The following is an 11,057-nucleotide window of genomic DNA, read 5'->3' on the forward strand; positions in this document are numbered from 1 at the left end:
TTCTTCCCCCCTTCCCTCCTCCCTTCCCCCTTCTCTCCTCCCTTCCCTCCCCCTCCCTTCCCTCCTCCCTACCCCCCTTCCCTCCCCCTTCCCTTCCCTCCCCTCCCCTCCCTTCTATTCCCTTCCCTTCCCTCTCCTCCCCTCCCCTCCCCTCCCTTCCCTTCCCTCCCCTCCCCTCCCTTCCCTCCCCTCCCCTCTCCTCCCTTCCCTTCCCTCCCTTGAAATGTATTTTCAGAGCAACTTACCTTGGAAAAATCTCCTCTGTCTAATAAAAATGAAGCAAATGTCCAAAATGACTAAATAATTGAGATAAAATGCCCGACGAAACCTCTCCTCCTTCCATTTTCAAAAACTCGCGCCGAAGCTTTCGGAAGATTGACGCACATGCGCACACGGGCTCCGGTCATCTGCGCATGCGCTGCAGTCCGGATTGCCAGGACCAGTTTGCGCATGCGCAAATGCCAACCTGGTGTTCCCCGAGGAAGATGACGTTACGCGATGACGTCATCTGCGCATGCGCAAACTGGCCCTGACAATCCGGACCGCAGCGCATGCGCAGAGGGCCCGAGACCGTGTGCGCATGTGCGCACCGCGGCGCATTCTGATGACGTAGCGTTGTCATCAATCACTTTGTTCAAATAAAACGTCCCAGTCAGCGACGTTCTGGCAGCTGCCAGGACTAAAGATGGCGCTGCTCAAATAATCACACAAAGGCAATGTAAAGCAAAACAAAGGCCATGTGTTTACATGGCAGCAGGGAATGGCTGGTGAGATCGGGCGGAGGGGGTTAGGGTGGAGGGAGGGGGGTTGGAATGGCCGGAGAGATCAGGCGGGGGAGAAAGACCGGAGAGATCAGGTGGGAGAGAATGTCCGTAGAGAGCGGGGAGGAGGAGGAGAGCACACACACCGCCACCAATGTCTTCGGCCGCTCCCTCCCCGCTTCCCCCACGCTCTCTCCCCACTTCCCCCACACTCTCTCCCCGCTTCCCCCACACTCTCTACTTGCTTCCCCCACACTCTCTCCCCGCTTCCCCCACGCTCTCTACTCGCTTCCCACCCCTCTCCCCGCCCTCTCCCCTCACTTCCCCCGCCATGTCCCCCCCACCCTCTCCAACCCCCACTACACCCGCCCTCTCCTTCTGTTAAGCTATTCCGTGACCTTGTCCTATCAATACCTTCTCCTTTGTTATCTCTTGCCCCATCCGCGCTTTACTTGCTTAAAATCTTTTACATTTCTTATATCTGCCAGTTCTGAAGAAAGGTCACTGACCTGAAATGTTAACTCTGTTTCTCTCTCCACAGATGCTGCCAGACCCGCTCAGTTTTTCCAGCACTTTCTGTTTTTATCATCGATTTTCTTCTTTTTTACTTTGCCGATGTCTTTGAATATATTGTGGATCCTTCTTCAGGGTGTCTTCTTTCACCAGGTAGTTCTGACCTCTGTTGATGTTGATCGTAATCAGCTTCAATTTGCTGATAGTTTTGGAACTGAGCAGATTTCCTTTGCTTGATTCTACAACATGGAACTCAGTCTGACATGTGGACCCATGGGAGGATTTAAAAGTAACTTGGATGATCCCTAGTGGATCCCTAGTGGAGGAGTATCTGATCCATGGGAACCCAGGTTCAATCCGGGGTTTCAGCAATTCTGCTTCCTTATGCGTCCCTTGCCTTGGTTCTGATTTTCCAGTTGCACAATTTACTTTCAAATTATTTACCAAGCACCAGTGGATTGGATTTGAGAAACAACACAGAGTCATTTACAGCACAGAAGGTGGTCGTTCGGCCTATCACATCCATGCTGGCTCTCCTCGGAGCAATCTAGTCAGTTCCACTCACCAGCTCGATCCCTTTCCTCCTGCAAGTTTCTTTCCTTCAAGTATCCATCCAATTTCCTTTTCAAATCATTGATTGTCTCTGCTTCACCACACTCGTGGGCCGAGACATTACCACCCACAACATAAAAAAGTTCCACCTCACCCAAGGATGCGAAATATTTATATCTTCTATATTTAGCCTATTCTCTATTTCTATGAGAATAGACTGGCAGTCAACATGAAAAGGAACCCAAAAATATTTGAGCAGCATGTAAATGATAAGTGGGTAGTAAGAGGTAGAGTGCAGCCTATTAGGGACAAAGAGGGTAATATAGGCTTGGAAGTGCAGGGCAATGTTAATCTACTTAATGAGTACTTTGTATCAGTGATCATTAAGGAAGTGGAATTGGACAAAATATCAGTAGAAGTGCAGAGAGTAGAGGCAATGGAGAGGGTACAAATTGAGAGAGGGAGGTACGAAAAAGGCGGAGCAAAGCGGCACCGCAAAGTGCTTTGTGATAATATCCAGGGCATCACCAAACCAGCAATCCGCCGACTGGCTCGCCGTGGCGGGGTCAAGCGGATCTCAGGTTTGATCTCTGAGGAGACTCGCAGGGTGTTGAAGGTATTCCTGGAGAATGTGATCAGGGATGCGGTCACCTACACTGAGCACGGCAAGCACAAGACGGTCACTGCCATGGATGTGGTGTACGTTCTGAAACGGCAGGGCCGCACTCCACGGATTCGGCGGCTGAACAACTCGACCCTTTCCAGCAAACACACAACAAAGGCTCTTCTAAGAGCCACCCACAGCCTCACAGAGAGAGCAGTGACCTGGAAACGGGAGATCGGATAGGCTGTTCAGAACTGTCTGGAATAAATCTGTCCTGTATTCGGGAATAAAACTGGAATCCCCGAATTTGACATTTCATTTGCAGCAAAGATGTGCAGTGGATTTGATTTTCTAAACGGGCTGTGTAAACAGTGCCCGAGGTTCTACAGTTAGTTATTTCCCCAGTCGAAACATGCCCTCAGTGAAAAGCCACATCTTCTTCTTTGGCCTCCTTGTCTCGAGAGACAATGGGTAAGCGCCTGGAGGTGGTCAGTGGTTTGTGGAGCTGTGCCTGGAGTGGCTATAAAGGCCAATTCTAGAGTGACAGGCTCTTCCACAGGTGCTGCAGATAAAATTGGTTGTCAGGGCTGTTACGCAGTTGGCTCTCCCCTTGCGCTTCTGTCTTTTTTCCTGCCAACTGCTAAGTCTCTTCCACTCGCCGCACTACAGCCCCGCCTTTATGGCTGCCCGCCAGCTCTGGCGATCATTGGCAACTGACTCCCATGACTTGTGATCAATGTCACAGAACTTCATGTCGCATTTGCAGACGTCTTTAAAGTGGAGACATGGATGGCCGGTGGGTCTGATACCAGTGGCATGCTCGCTGTACAATGTGTCCTTGGGGATCCTGCCATCTTCCATGTGGCTCACATGGCCAAGCCATCTCAGGCACCGCTGGCTCAGTAGGGTCTATAAGCTGGGGATGTTGGTCACCTCGAGGACTTCTGTGTTGGAGATACGGTCCTGCCACCTGATGCCAAGGATTCTCCGGAAGCAGCGAAAATGGAATGAATTGAGACGTCGCTCTTGGCTGACATATGTTGTCCAGGCCTCGCTGCTGTAGAGCAAGATACTGAGGACACAGGCTTGATACACTTGGACTTTTGTGTTCTGTGTCAGTGTGCCATTTTCCCACACTCTCTTGGCCGGTCTGGACATAGCAGTGGAAGTCTTTCCCATGCGCTTGTTGATTTCTGCATCGAGAGACAGGTTACTGGTGATAGTTGAGCCTAGGTAGGTGAACTCTTGAACCACTTCCAGAGTGTAGTTGCTTATATTGATGGATGGAGCATTTCTGACATCCTGTCCCATGATGTTCGTTTTCTTGAGGCTGATGGTTAGGCCACATTCGTTGCAGGCAGTCGCAAACCTGTCGATGAGACTCTGCAGACACTCTTCAATGTGAGATGTTAATGCAGCATTGTCAGCAAAGAGGAGTTCCCTGATGAGGACTTTCCGTACTTTGGTCTTCGCTCTTAGACAGGCAAGGTTGAACAACCTGCCACCTGATCATGTGTGGAGGAAAATTCCTTCTTCTGAAGACTTGAATGCATATGAGAGCAGCAGGGAAAAGATGATCCCAAACAGTGTGGGTGCGAACAGTTCCGGATCCAAAACGTTAACTCTGCTTCTCGTTCCACAGATGCTGCCAGACCTGCTGAGTGGTTCCAGCATTTCTTGTTTTTATTACATTGGTTTAAATTGTCGACCTGGCAGAAAGTTTGAATTTACAAAAGGCGCCAACTTCAATGTCGGAAAGAAGCGATTACTGGAAAATCTATTTAAAGTTGTTCGTAAAATATTTTCCACCAACATTTAAAAACCTTTGTTTATTCCGCTATTTTCGCCACAAATTCCTGGCGCTATTTTACGCACAGTTTTAACCTGTCATTTTTTTCCCACTTCTTATCTGTAACTGGCGGTAAAAGACTCCATTCAGCAATCCTTAAGGGACCAATAACTCAAACTTGGTGTGGAAAGGAATAAATTAGACTTTTGGTAATTCCCCTTCACACAGGGATCAGGGGGACAGTGAGAAGTCACTGAAATAGTTGCTTAAACATTTTAAATAGATCTTATTCTGTCCTGTTACTGACATGCTGGAATTAGACAGTAATCAGCCCTTTCACAGAGACTGTGGGTGGCTCTGAAAAGAGCCTTTGGTTTATTAGATGACATTTTGGCCGCTTTCCTTTTTCTGGAAGCTCTGAGCGCTGGTTTTCTTGGGTAGCAGCACGGCCTGGATATTCGGCAGCACCCCGCCCTGTGCGATGATCACTCCTCCCAGCAGCTTGTTGAGCTCCTCGTCGTTGCGGACGGCCAGCTGCAGGTGTCTGGGGATGATGCGGGTCTTCTTGTTGTCCCGGGCCGCGTTACCGGCCAGCTCTAGGATTTCAGCGGTCAGATACTCGAGCACAGCAGCCAGATAGACCGGGGCTCCCGCACCCACACGCTCTTCATAGTTACCCTTTCTCAGGAGCCTGTGAACACGACCCACCGCGAACTGCAGTCCAGCCTGGGAGGAGCGAGACTTGGCCTTGGACCGAGCTTTCCCGCTGGTCTTTCTTCCCGACATTTCCACAATCTCACAAATACTTTCACAAAGAATGGATAACTACCTCAGCATTAAGCATCCACATGGGCTAGACAGGATGGTCAAGCAGTCTGAAATGATGCATTCAGATCACAACGCTCTCTGGAGGGGTGGGTTTAAATCCCACTTCTGACAAGTTGTGCTTTGACATGACTACAGGCATTTGGGAGCAGTGGTGAAAAACACAGAGCATGAAAGAATTTTGACAAGCAAAATCAAAACGAATTCAAAGATATTTCTTCAATACATGGGAGTAAGAGGCAACAGAGGAAAAAGTAGGGCCCATCAAAGAACTAAAAAGTAACCTATGTGTCAGGGTTGAAGATGTTGGTATGTTTGTTAATGAATACTTTACTGTCTTCACAAATGAGGGGGTGATGCAGACATTATAATTAAGGAGAAGGAGTGTGAAGCATTGGACATGATAAACTGAGGGGGAGAAGAAGTATAAATGGGATGAGCATCCTTGAAAGTGAATAAATCATCAGGGCTGGATGAAATGTACCCCAGGCTGTTAACAGAAGCCAGTGAGGAAATAGTGGAAGGTCTGACCATCAGTTTCCTATCCCTCACTGGATACAGGTGTGATGTCAGAGGATTGGAGGTCTCTGCAATAAAAGCAAAATTCTGCAGATGCTGGAAATCTGAAATAAAAACTATTAGTGCTGGAAATACACAGCAGGACTGGCAGAATCTGTGGAGAGAGAAGCAAAGTTAACATATCTGTTCTGATGAAAAGTCACTGACCTGAAATGTTAACTTTGCTTCTCTCTCCACAGATGCTGCCAGATCTGCTGTGTATTTGCAGTACATTTTGTTTTTATTGCTAACATTGCACCATTGTTGAAAAAGGAAGCAAGAGATAGACCGAATAATTAAAGACCAGTCAGCCTAACCTCAATAGTGGGTGAATTATTGGAATTAATTCTGAGAGACAGGATAAACTGTCACTTAGAAAGGCACAGATTAATCAAGTATCATCAGCATGGATTTGTTTAGGGAAGCTCCTGTCTGACGAACTTGATTGAATGTTTTTGAAGAAGTAACAATGAGGATTGTGAGGATAGTGCAGTTGATGTGGCCTACATGGATTTTAGCAAGACTTTTGACAAGATCCCACATGACAAACCGGTTAAAAAAAATAAAAGCACATGGGATCCAGGGGAATGTAGCAAGCTGGACATAAAATAGACTCGGTGGCAGGAAACAAGAAGGAATTGGGTACGGGTGTTTGTGCAACTCGAGGTCTGTTTCAAGTGGTGTTCCACAGGGCTCAGAACTAGGTTCCCTGCTTTTTGTGGTATAAGTTAATGATTTGGACATGAATGTAGAGGGCATAATCAAGACGATTGCAGATGACAAGAAAATTGTCCGTGTTGTTGATAGGGAGGAGGATAGCTGTACACTGCAGGAAGATATCAATAGACTGGTCAGGTGGGGAGAATAGTGGCAAATGGAATTCAAATTGGACAAGTGTGAGGTGATGCATTTGGGAGGTCAAAAAAGGCAAAGGAATACACAATTAATGGGAGAACACTGAACGGTGTAGAGGAAGTGAGAGACGTTGAAGTGAGAGACGTTGGAGTGAATGTCCACAGATCCCTGAAGGTAGCAGGACAGGTCAATAAGGTGGTTCAGCAGGTATATGGAATCCTTTCCTTTATTAGCTGAGGTATAGAATATAAGGGTGGTCTGGGTGTCCATGTCAATAAGTCACTGAAAGCTAACATGCAGGTGCAGCAAGCAATTAGGAAAGCTAATAGTATGTTAGCCTTTATCGCAAGAGGATTTGAGTACGGGAGTCGTGAATTCTTGCTTCAATTGTACAGAAACTTGGTTAGACCACACTTGGAATACAGTTTTGGTCTCCTTACCTTGGGAAGGATATTATTGCCATGGAGGGAGTTCAACGAAGGTTCATCAGACTTCTTCCAGGGATGGTGGGACTGTTGTATGAAGAAAGGTTGGAGAAACTGGGGCTGTATTCTCTAGAGTTTCCAAGAATGGGAGGTGATCTCATTGAAACCTACAAAATACTTAAACGACAGTCAGGGTAGATGCAGCTAAGATCCCTGGTTGGGGAGTGGAGAACCAAGGGAAGGAATTTCAAAATAAGGGAGTAGCCGCTTAGGACAGAGATGAGGAGAAATTTCTTTACTCAGAGGTTTGTGAATCTTTGGAATGCTCTAACCCAGAGGGCTGTGGAAGCTCAGTCATTGAGTATGTTTAAAGCAGAGATTGACAGATTTCTAAATGCAAATGACATAAGGGAATATGAGGAAAGTGTGGGGAAAAGGGCATTGAAGTGGACGATCAGCCATGATCATATTGAATGGTGGGCAGGCTCGATGGGCTGAATGGCCGACTCCTGCTCCTATGTTCCTATGTTCCTAACTCCACATGATCAGCGAGGCACAGCCTCAGGCCGACTTGGTGGGTGGTGCAAACAGATATTACTGCTTCTGATCTTCACCAGAACAGAGAGTGAGATGGAACATTGATCATCAATCAGACTGTGAGAGAATACAACAGAATAAAACACATGGAGAGACACTGTGGAATAACAAATAGATTTGATTGGAATGTTGAATTCTGATTGGAATGGATAAAACAGCAGATTAAATTGGGATTCTCATTGATCTGGGACAGAAAAGAGAAACTGATGGAAAGAAGGGAAGAAGAAAGAAAAGAAAGGATCACTTTTTTCAGTTTTTTCACTCACCCATCAAAGCTGGATAAAAAAGTTGCAAATTACAGAGAATTTCACCAGAAGGGGAGATTAAGTGCTGTCGAAACCTTGGATCGAAGGATGCCCCAACAGATCATCTGTTTAACTGTCTCCTCACTGGGGGATTTCAAGCAGTGAGTAATATTATTCTCTACTTTTGTTAAATGAACCCAGAACTGTCACTTGGAGTTAATATCTGTGTTCCGACTCCTGAATTATAAAATTGTGACTTTATCAATATTTTCTGGACACATTTCCAGCTGAAAGAACTAAGAACTCTTTTCTAATTTACACAATACTATATACACTCTCATCAAGCCTCCGAAGTTGGCATCCTTGGTGCTGCTCTCTCTTCTCCCAAACCTCATCTCATTTGACTGTTGCATCATCACTCTGACAGTGGGAGTGATTGATCCCACTGTCTTCAGCATTAACCCTTTACATCCTTATACTACACTGTCTGTCAGAAAAAAATGGAGAGGGAACTTCCTTCATTTATCGAAAAACCAGCTGCTCCCAGTTGAAAATCAACTCAAACCCATCAGCGAGAGAGAGAGACTGTCAGAGAACTTCCTGCATCCAGTCCTGACCCTGTCACACTCAGCAGATGCTCACCCAGACCCCACTCTCATCAACACTGAACATTGTTACCGAGACACTTCAAATACTGTTGAGAAAAGGCAGGAAAGGTCAAAGTTCACAGCTGTTTTGAATAGAACAAAGTTTAATATCTCCTCACCGTTTCTCGGTAACCACATGAGACAATGGTTTTCTTATTTGGTTCCTTTGATTTTTCTTGTTCCTGACTGAGAAATATTCCAAACCTCAGATCAACCCTCCCACTTGTGTCGTGTCCCAGTTACAAGCAACACATAATGACACACACACTTTGAAACATACAACACGGTCACACTTTCCTTCAGTGAGATTAAGGTCGAGCTTTTTTTCCAGGTTGAATGCAACTTTGAACAAATTTGTATCAAAGAAGTTGCCTTTGAAATATCAGCACTGAATTTCTGTCCGAGGAGAAAGAGCCATTCCAAACTCACATCCTTCACAAAGGCTATTTTCTCCTGTGAATGAAATTCATCACGCAATTTGAATTCTCAGTTGAAGTTCACAAGACACAGACATAAATGTTGACACGGAAACTTCTCAAGCAGATTGCAAATGTGAATTAAGGCTCCGCTGGGGATCGAACCCAGGATCTCCTGTTTACAAGACAGGTGCTTTAACCAACTAAGCTGCAGAGCCAGATCACAAGTGCTGCTGCAATTGAAATCTGAGGTGGTTACTATTTATTCTCATCCCACTTCTCCACAGGTCACAACAAAAATTTTAACTTTTCCCACTTACTGATACAGTCAATCATATGCTCTATTTTTCCCAGAATAGGAGACACTTAATGAACAACAAAATTATCAGTTTCTTATAGAACAAGTTTTAACTAATCATGAAGTAAAGCATAAACACACAGGTGGAAATTTTAAAAGTTCCCTTTTTACTTTAACCAACATTTAAAGTCCCTTTCTTACCTCAGCTGAACACACGCACACACACATACTGAAAAAAAAGGGATTTTTCTATACAATTCAGGGCTCTGTTAAAGACAAAAAAAAACACTTGGACTGATTACTTGCTCATTTCTGAAGAAAACAGCAGATGAGATATGTTGTTCCAAAATTGACATGCAGTCTAATTTCCGAGTACATGTACACAGGTCACTAGGTTCTTTTAGAAGAGTTTATTTAGAGGCGGGGTTGAGAATTAATTTTAGCAGGCTTTCTTCAAAGGCAGAATATGAGACGAATTGACACAGTGAACTTCTCAGAGTCTTTTCAAGATTTGCTGCAAAACAAGGTGGGTTGCGGTCTTCTCTCATTCCTTGACACTTCTTCTGGCTAACTTTATCAGCTGCTCACTCCAGAAGTTAAAACACAATGACTGCTACAAACAAAAGCTTGCGATTTTTCTGCCCTCTTTGGTGCGCGCTGCTGCTGCCGGGCTTGTCCAATCAAGAGGCACGACTGACTTCTCTGTCCACATTTCCCCGTTACCAGCACTTCTGTTCTACATTTAACTTGAGTCATGACAACTTGTCAACATAGTTGTCAAATTAATACTTTCAGTGCCCTCTTGAAAAAGAACTGGTCTTACATTTATTCAGTTTGATTATAATTTCCTCAACAAAATAAAATTCACAAAAAAAAAATTCAAAGTCCCTTCCATAACATCATGTACTTTCCCTGAGCTACAGGTTATTGCAAGTCTCTCTGGCTGTGTTTTTTTCTGTTGATTTTGCACTCAGGTTCTTTCTGAATCCATGTGTTTGCAGTTCTTTGTGCGTGAGAGACATGGAGATCTGCTTAAAGATTTCCCAACAAATTATTCATATCTCCATCTTTCTCCAAACTTTGTGCAAACACATTAATGTGGGAATCACACACACCAGGCCGTCAAACCTCTCCGCTAAACATTGAAAGGTGACAGTGTTTATTGTGACGGGGTTCCATTTATTCAGACACATCTGGTATAAAGGTAATAGTGATCAAGATGTGATTCACACATGTAATGTATTTGTATATTATGTTCATGAGGTAATGATGTAAATAAACACGTCCTTGCACTTTCCACACTTGGTGTACATTTTCTCTGCTGATGCCCCCTGAATATATCAGAGAAAATGGTGATGAGGATGAGATAAAAGTCCGAAAATATTGGCAGCAAACAGCAGCAGGGACTGCAGTGAACAAGATCAGCCAGCTCCTGGTGAGCTACCTGCTCGGATGGTGGAGGTTTTGGGTGGATTGTGTGAAGCCTGGGCCACAGACTGTCTCCTCAGTTGAATGAGATGCCGCAGGGTCTTAGTGTGCATCCGATTCAAAGTGATATTTTGGGAAAATATGGCTACACCCAAGGGATACATGGCTCGGAACATATGAGAGGGCTCGAGAACCAGTCAGTTCATATATTGAAAGAATTGAAATGTTTTTCAGAGCTAATAACATATTGGAATGTGAAGATGAAAATATAGAGGTCAAGACTCAGAATAAAGCAATTCTTGAGGGCAAGAAAGCAATTTTGCTAATGGAAATTAGCCTGGAAGTGTATGACCAGCTAACAAAGCTTCCTGCTCCTATCAAGGCAAAAGATGTGCCATTCAAAACAATCATCACCAAGTTAGAGGAACATTTCAACCCTAAGCCACTAGAGATCACGGCAAGCTAGAAATTTGGAACCAGAAAGCAGAAAAGTTGTGAAACAGTTGGTGAGTACATTGTGGCACTGAAGAATTTATCACTGCAT

General features: G+C 44.9%; 1 non-coding gene across 1 annotated transcript; it reads right to left on the reverse strand.

Moving 5' to 3' along the window:
* Nucleotides 1–8,931: 8,931 nt before the first annotated feature.
* On the reverse strand, nucleotides 8,932–9,005 carry trnat-ugu (transfer RNA threonine (anticodon UGU)). Its single transcript has one exon. It is a non-coding gene; the product is annotated as a tRNA-Thr (tRNA).
* Nucleotides 9,006–11,057: the final 2,052 nt, after the last annotated feature.

This window comes from Heterodontus francisci, unplaced genomic scaffold (assembly GCF_036365525.1).
Source record: "Heterodontus francisci isolate sHetFra1 unplaced genomic scaffold, sHetFra1.hap1 HAP1_SCAFFOLD_286, whole genome shotgun sequence".
Classification (NCBI taxonomy): Eukaryota; Metazoa; Chordata; class Chondrichthyes; order Heterodontiformes; family Heterodontidae; genus Heterodontus; species Heterodontus francisci.